We start from the raw sequence: 8,238 nt of genomic DNA, 5'->3' as shown, positions 1-8,238 counted from the left end.
GAGAGCCAGCCCGCAGGGCGGCGAGCACAAGTGACCCCGCTGTACCTGTGTGTGTTCAGGCAAGTGCGTCGGCCACAGGGCAGAGTAACGAAGCAGGTGCTTTTCTGACTTTTTTTTCTTCTTCTTTCTTTTGGAGCACGTTCACTTTGAAATGCGAGGTTTAATGCCCTTCCCTCCAAAACACTGAATTCTTAAAAATTTGTTTAAACGGAAAGAAAGGGAATACAGAAATTACCGGCTTTGTAGGATAAATTAAAAGTTATGGTTAACAAAAGCAGGCAAAATGCTTGTTGGTTTTACCCAACGACTGGAAAGACACCCCCCAGATTTTGTGCACCCTGCCACAAGCACGTGAGCAAACCCACTCACCCCATGATGCTTTTCCTACTTTTCATGGCAGCACACAACAGTCAAATTGCCACAAACTTCCACAGAACCACATAAGAAGAGTACAGCAACTACTTCACTCACTGAAATTACCCAACCCCAGCCTCAGAGCAGCACCTGTGCAGCCGATGGACGGACCCTCCTGTCACCTTCCTCCATGGGCTGAGTTAGATGAAGGCAGCCAAGAAATACATTTCCAGACTCCTGTACCCCACAGGACTGGCTCCTTCAGCTCGGCTCTGGTCTGCCTGGCATCACTCCGAGGCAGCCCCAGCTCCTGTCCCCATGTGGGTGCCACCATTAACGGGGTTTTTGTGCGTGGAAGCTGTGACTACAGCCAGTTCTTGTCCACCCGTGGCTCCTGGAGCCTCCTGGCTCTCCCAGACCCAAACGGTGGTTTCAGAGCCTTCGCTTCTGCCACATGCAACAGCAGAATATGTTTTTAAAAGTATACGCTTCTAAGTCCAAATGTAACTACCAAAAGACTGAAACTCAACTAGACGTGTGGTGTAGGCACTTGGCATGGACAGAGATGGGTCCAGGCTGGGCTGGGGAGCACCCTGGGGAAACCACAGCTCAAAGACATCTTTGGCACTAATGACTTTTATTCTCCTTTCTTCTGCTGAAAAAAAGGATTTGACTGAAATCTATATAACTGAATTGGGTTGAGTACTGGGCCTGTTCAAAATAAAAAGCAATCTCGAGAAGCTCTCATTAAGCCCAGTCCCACTCTGTCTGCGGGGATGGAGGAGACACCTCCAGGGAGAGGCGCCAGCTATTTATTGGAAATCTTTCGCTCAATCTGTCTCTGTACGTAATTTCAGTTTCACTGGGATAAACAATTAAAAAAGGATCCAGACAATTATGTGCTATCAACAACCTCTACCCAACAAGACCAAGTTCAAACGCAAGCCCACAAGAATTCACTCTTGGGTAATGCAAAAAGCCTGGTGCCCCTCGCACAGATCCCGGCCGTCCGGCGGGAGCTCGGCAGAGATGTTCGACCACAGAAACTCCACAGCAAACCCAGCATGTGCTGCATTAATGCTGCTAAATGACTGGCCTTGCCAGCACGGCTGATGTAAGCTTCGGTCTAATTTAAGACACCCGTTATCATATCTAGAGAGATGACTTGTATGCATGATAAAGAGGCAAGAGTTGTGAAGAACCTGGTTAAGAGAGATGCTGCAGTCTCTGAAGTACATTCCTCTCCAGCTAAAAACTGGGGAGGCTTCAGAAAATAAAAGGACCTTTTGGAGAAGCATGAACGAAAAAGCCACCAGAAAATGCAAAGAGCTACTCTATTGATGATCTAGGCTAAGGAGGTTAAAAGTTCATTTGCAGAAGTAGAACAAAACCCTTTGGTAAATTACACATTAGAGGAAGCCAAGCCCGAAAAGCACAGTGAACACCTACAGGGTTTTGTTGTTGTTGTTGTTTTTAAAATTGAGCAGAATCTCATAGTAAAAACAAAGCCAGAAGCGTAAGAGGGAGCCAGGGGGGCGGCAGGCAGCCAGGCGCGTGCTTTGCGTGGTGCTCCTGGGGCCGCGTCACCCACCAACACCGCGTCCTGCCGGTACCTGCTGAGCCCGCGGCGGCGAACATCACCAGCTCCTCCAACCGAGCAGGGACACAAAGGGAAGATGAGGAAAGGGCAGGGGGGCACCGAAGGCGTTGCTGCTGCCCTGCAAAGATTTGACGCCTCCAGCTCCAAAGCGCGAATGGTTCACGGGGACTCGCTGCATCACACCCGAGCTGCTCCCCGAGCAGAAGGGCTGCAGCGCTGGGGAAGGATCCTCCTCACCCCAAGCCTTGAGCAGAGCAAATACCAGGAAAGCGTGGGAATGCATTCACAGCATCATCGTTATTCCAGCTGCTAAGTGCAAACACAGCTCGGGACTGCGCTCGCTGCGCTGCTGGCGTGTGGCTGGTGCGAGGCGCTCCAAACCGGAGTGGGAGGGAGGAACTGATCTACCAGCACATTATCAATAATCCAGGGGATTATTTTGAAGTAGCAGTAGAAAAATGGCCACGGGCCATTTGCAAACAGCACAAGGCCATCTAAGAGACTGCTGTGATGTCCAGGGAGGTCTGAGCACCCCCCCCCCCCGCGCAAGTGCTGCCCCTGAGCGATCCGAACGGGCGCAGGATTTTTGCGGGGAGGCAGGAGAAGGCACAGGGCAGGCTCCTTCCTCTCTGTAAAACTCCCTGGTTGTAAAAAACTAACCCCCTAACAAACTGTGGTAAAGTATCTTCGGGAGCCTAATGCAAAAACTGCGAGAACAAGGGAGGCGTTGTGGCAGAGCCATGCCGAGCTCATTAACGCCGAGGGGCAGCGCAGCCGGCGCTGGAGGCTCTGCCAGGGCCCACGGACCTCCGCGGCCTTTGTCTTTGCACGGAGCCACAGGTGGTTCCAGTTAAATGCTGTCATTAAATTAGCCAGGCAAGATGGGCCCCCCCGCTAAGATTTCAAACTCATCCGCAGAGCAACCTCTCGCTCGCTGCCTGTCTCCAGCGTTAAAAATACCCCAGAACTTGCACAGAGCCCCATCTGACGGAGCAGGGCCATGCAGATGATGTCGGGCTGCTCTCGCGGAGCCGGGAGCAAGGAGAGGTCCCCAGCACGTCACCAAAGCCTCTGCCTTCCTCCTCCCCAGCTGCTCCTTCCACACCCCCTTTTCTCCTGCCTTGGGCTGCACGCTGCGGGCTGGCGGGGCTTTTCCCACGCAGAAACCAAAAAAACAAACCGAGGACTGGCTATACTCGCTAATCACCTCAGAGTGTTAGACCAAAAGGGATTTTTATTGATCTGAGTGGGCTTGGCTCCAGTCGGGAAGAGGAGGATTGAAAATAGCTGCTTAGAACTGTATTTCCAAAAACCAAGGATGTTCTTGTTTTGGTTTGGTTTAGCACAATCGGCCCAAACTTTCCCCCTCCTTTACTCCATATGCAGGTTCACACCTTTTGCCCTGCCCGCAACTTGACGCTCCAAACCAAATCACAAAGCAGAGAAACAAAAGAGGAGGAGGAAAAAGGGGGAGAAAAGAAAGAAAAAGGAGGGAGGGGAAAGCACGGCAAGAGCCAGACTCAGGCCTGAGGAGCCCCAGGGAGGACTCTCCCAGCTGCGGCGAGGCAGAGCGCGCCTACGGCGAGTCCCTGCTCGTGCGACGTGCCTTTCGCCACCCACCGGAGCACCCAGATCCTTCGGGTCACTCAAAATCTTGGGGCTTCACCCAGGACCCAGATGGGATCCAAAGGGATCATAAAACGGGTACTGGGCAAAAAAAACCCCAAACCCAGCATTTCCAAAGCAGGGTGAGGATGGCTGCCTGGCCTCGCTCCGTTTTTGTTTTTCTTTTTGGCAGCCGCATCGGGTGAGGAGCATATGAGAGAAGCACATCTCAGAGGCCTGAGCGGCTAGTGGAAATTTCCAGAAAGTCCTGGGCAAGAATGACTTACTGGAAGTAATACATAAATCAAGCAAATGAATAGTTACCAGACAGCAGCATAAACAGCTGCCACGGGGATGAAATCAGACCTGCTGTGCCAAGAGGCGTCAGCCTCCTCGCCGGCTGCACCTTCGGGGGGGAATGGGGAAAACAACCCAAAAGAAAGAACATTTCTGGGGAAGCAGCCACCCCTGGTCCCGCACGGATGCCTCGGTGGGTCTCCTGAAGCCATTGGGCACGGAAAACACTGCGACAAGCACCACACCGCTGCCAGGGACCCCGGCTCCCGCGGGGCTCCACAGCCTGGAGAGGGGCTGCCAAGGCCGGGACAGCTCCACACGGAGGAAAACAAGCGCCGGGTTGTATTTTTAGGCAGAAGACCTGGAGGGTTGTGTTTTTCTTTTTTTTTTTTCCTTTGCCAACAAACCCTCGTTCAGCAGATAGCCCTCCGAATCGCACTTCTCTCCACGGCCAGCCCCCTGCCCCGTCGTGCCGAGGGGCTGCCATGGAGGGGGGGTTTTGCTGGGCCGGTGGGGCCACAGCCGACAGCAGCCGCCCTGCGGAGCCCATGGAAACCGTCCACGCTGATAAGTGGAAAACAATTTGTGCTACAGATAGCAATCACGATCGTGTTGGTTAAAACACGTAAACTAGAAAACACCACCACAGCAAAACCAAAGAGAACTAGTCACTGCTGGCCAGGTTGCAGCTGGGAATGATTAAAGATAGTTAATTCTGCTAAATACACGTACGCAGGTTCTGTCCCAGCCTCCTGAATTGTTTTGACCTTCTGGTGGGGGTGGAGGGGCTGCACAGGCAGGGGCAGCCCCAGTCCTTGGCCGAGCGATGGATGGAGCGACGCGGAGCCACGGGAGGGTCTCGGGAGCCCCAAGCACGGCACCATCTGCATTGGAGAGCCTGCATCTCCCTCCCACCAGAGCTCAAAACACCATCAGAGCGAAATCCTCCTCCTCTGCATCTCCCATGCATTTACTCCTTGGTGAGAAAACACATAAAAAAAGAAGATGACAGGGATGCTATTACAGCACCACTAATAGAAAAGGCAATTTTCTGCAACCAGCTCCACTCCTGGCAGCACCATGGGCGCAGCACCGCGCACCTCCGCTTCGCTCTGAGCTGCTCTAACTTATTTGGCAGGGGAAAAAAAAATTGTTTAATCAGAGCTGGCACATTCTATTGATAAAAAAGCATTTGAAACTAGAGCGTAGCCGTTCTCAGAGATAGGTGGTGGGCCAAAAGGAGATATCTGCAGCAAAACAACTGGGAAGCATGCGACCGGGAGCGTGTTGCTAGGTGACGTGCGGGGGGACAGCCTGATGCACCCGAGGTGCTCTGCAGCACTGAAGAAAGATTTTTCCTCCTTTCCTGGCTAGAAACAGCAGGAGAAAAAATTCCCAGAATAAAGAGAAAACCCTGAAGACAGCGTAAGCACCACAAGGAGCTCCAGTCTGCTGCTCCAACGGGTGCGGGGACTGCTCAAAAACGATGCTGCTGGTGCCAAAGGGCTGCGGCACTGTCGCGCACAGCAAGCTCACCACATCTCCCAGCATCAGTTCTTCGTGTAGCTTTTAAAAAAACTGTTATTTTTAAAGCCAGGGGTGAGGAGCACTCTTAGCAGTCATTCCCTGCAAACACCAAAAGCTCCAAGGATTAACAAACCAACTACACAGCAGCAACTCCAGTAACTAAAACAGTCACGAGAAACAGGAGAAGATAGGTGCTGGGCTTGTCTTTCAGTTATTTGAAAGACAAGAGTTATTCTGGCCTGAAACAAGAGAAACTAGGCCATTTTTAACATTATCCAGAGTCTCACCAGCTTCAGTTGCTGCATCCTCAGCCATGCCCACTGCCAGGGCCAGCAGACGCAGGCACAGGGCTTACTGGGACAGACTGGACTGCGGGTGTTCAGTCTTTCCTGCAGAGATCCCCTTGGAAAACCACCAGAACAAAGAGATTTCCTCTCTTTCAGAAACAGTAAATCACTGCTGGGCTTTATCACAGGAACCCTGACAGTGCGAACATGTCCTAAGAACTTGCCTTCGCAGCGCTGGGTTAATGGTTGGACTCGATGATCTTACAGGTCTTTTCCAACCTAAATGATTCTATGACTCCTCAGAAGGAAAATTAAGGGTTTCGCCTACTCACAGGTCAAAGAATAACATCCTAATAGCAAGTTTCACTGGGAGCAGGGTCTGTGGAGCAGAGGAGGAAATTTGCAGCGTTACGTTCCTGACGGAGCAGCACACTCAGGGGTCGCGCATTATTCCCTGGACACCTGAGCGTGAGGCAGGAGGCAGCACAAACAGGCTTAGAGACGCGGTAAGAGGCAGAAATCAACTTCATTTTCTGTTTATAAACCCTCCCCACTGCCTGGGGACCTGTCCTCCCCCTGCCTCCATCTCTCTTTTGCCTCCTGCACAGGGGGACATGTCCCTCTCACAGGATGGCAGAGGGGCACCCCCCATCCCGGGAACCCCCCGGCACTGCCCGGCCGAGGGAAAGGCACTGCTAACCCCCCTCAGAGGCACCGATCCCAGCTGATCTGTAATTCCTGTTAACAATTGCCATTTCTGAATGTACCTGCTGTGTTAGGGCGGGTTTATTACCATTAGTAACTGCAGCCCTGTGAGGAGCCCCGTGCCCCTTTTCTGCAAGCAACAGCAAATGCACAAAGCAAAAAACCACGAGATGCGAGCGTAAGACGTGAGGCAGACTCTCCTCCTCCACTTGACCAATACAGACTGAGCTCTGCTTTTAGTGGGAGAGATCTCCGCAGCAATACCGTGAGAAATAATAGTTTAGTTCATCTGATAAAAATTCAAATCTTGATTATTCTCACATTACTTTAAAAAATAAATAAATAAAAACCAGAAAAAAAAAAACCGAACAGAAAGAAACAAGAGAGAAACAGAGGAGGCAATCGCCTCCGACCAGCACAGCCCAGCTGGCTGGGGTCAGGAAGGGGCCCTTCGCTTTTGCTCACGTTAGCTGTGACTGGTTCGTTTAGAAGAGTCCCAGTAAGGAGCCCCCAAGCGGGCTGCCCTCCCCAGGAGCAGCCGTGCAGGGATGCTGGGGGGCCCGTGCCCAGGGCCGGCCCTTCCTCTGCCCCGGGACCCCCCAGGAACAGCACCAGAGCCGGGACACAGACCGGAGAGCAGGAGGGTCAAGCTAAACACAGGGAAATACTCCTTCACTGGGAGGGTGCTGGAGCCCTGGCCCGGGCTGCCCAGGGAGGGTGTAGAGTCTCCATTTGTGGAGACTTTCAAACCCCGCCTGGAGGCGTTCCTGTGGGATCTGTGTGAAGAGACCCTGCTCTGGATGATCTCCAGAGGTCCCTTCCAATCCCGACTGTGAGAGCTTCTGCAGGGCGAGCTCAGCAGAGCAGGCTCTCGCCCCTCGGCTTCCTGCCTTCCTCCGAGATGATTTTTTTCCCATTAAACAACCACTGTGAGCTGTTTCTCCTCCAGTACAGCACAAACCACTACGCCCATTGTTTGTTTGTGTTTTGTTTTAGTTCCTTCCCTACCGAAGCAGCACAAAACCCATTGTGTTACCCACCTCTCCCCTCCACAGCTCTCAAACACCACCAGGTTTCCCCTTAAACAAAAAGCACTCGAGTGGTCAGGAGACTCCTCACACATCTTTGGCCGACGGGAGCATCTGGAACTGCCTGGCCCTTGGCTTGAGCCTCTAAATGCAGGAGGTTTTGAAACTGAAATCTAAACCAGCTCTTTGGTTTTTAACAGCCTCACTGAGGAGCCCAAGGAACAGATACAAATCCGTGTCATAAGAAAGCATCTGAAGCCGTTTTTAAGCCTATTTCAAGTACCATTTGCTATTTTTTATTCCTAAACAGATAACTTCAGGTTCTCCCAGACCTCCTTCCAGACGGTTACACTGATTAACTCGGTCTCTGGGTTTCCAAGTCCTGCCTAATCCCTCCCGCTCACGCAGCACCCTGCGAACAGCGAGGCCAGGTACAGCCCCGCAGCCTTGAGGCTGGCACAAACACCCGATGATGCTTTCGCTTTTTAAGCACTAACTAAAGGTTTCCACGGTAACCAGCAGGAGCAGGAAGAAGATGGGAAAGCACAGGTCAGCTCTATGACTGAAATAAAAAAAATTATTCAATTCCTTTGCCCTTAAAGAGTTTCAAGGTGACCTAGAAGTACAGATTCATCAGGTTGCACAAAGGCAGAAAATACACCCTGGAGTAGTCTTCTATATTGCAAAGAAATAGCTTTTAGTCCTTTAATTCTAGGCTTGATCTGAGACCCAGTGAGGAGCTCAACTGAGCGGAGGTTCTGCTTTAGACCCCATTACCAAAAAGCAACTCCATGTCCCCAGCAGCGCGTGGGTTCTCCTGCCACCGCGGGGCACA

At 52.0% G+C, this 8,238-nt stretch overlaps 1 protein-coding gene across 1 annotated transcript in view; it reads right to left on the bottom strand.

The window, feature by feature from the left end:
- Positions 1-8,238, bottom strand: part of LOC104274248 (rho GTPase-activating protein 26) — a gene marked incomplete at both ends in the record, with an annotated part of 44,392 nt that overhangs the window by 19,175 nt on the left and 16,979 nt on the right. The window lies entirely within an intron of this gene.

Source organism: Apaloderma vittatum, unplaced genomic scaffold, assembly GCF_000703405.1.
Source record: "Apaloderma vittatum isolate BGI_N311 unplaced genomic scaffold, ASM70340v1 scaffold10580, whole genome shotgun sequence".
Lineage (NCBI taxonomy): Eukaryota > Metazoa > Chordata > Aves > Trogoniformes > Trogonidae > Apaloderma > Apaloderma vittatum.
This window is presented reverse-complemented; position numbering and strand designations above follow the sequence as displayed.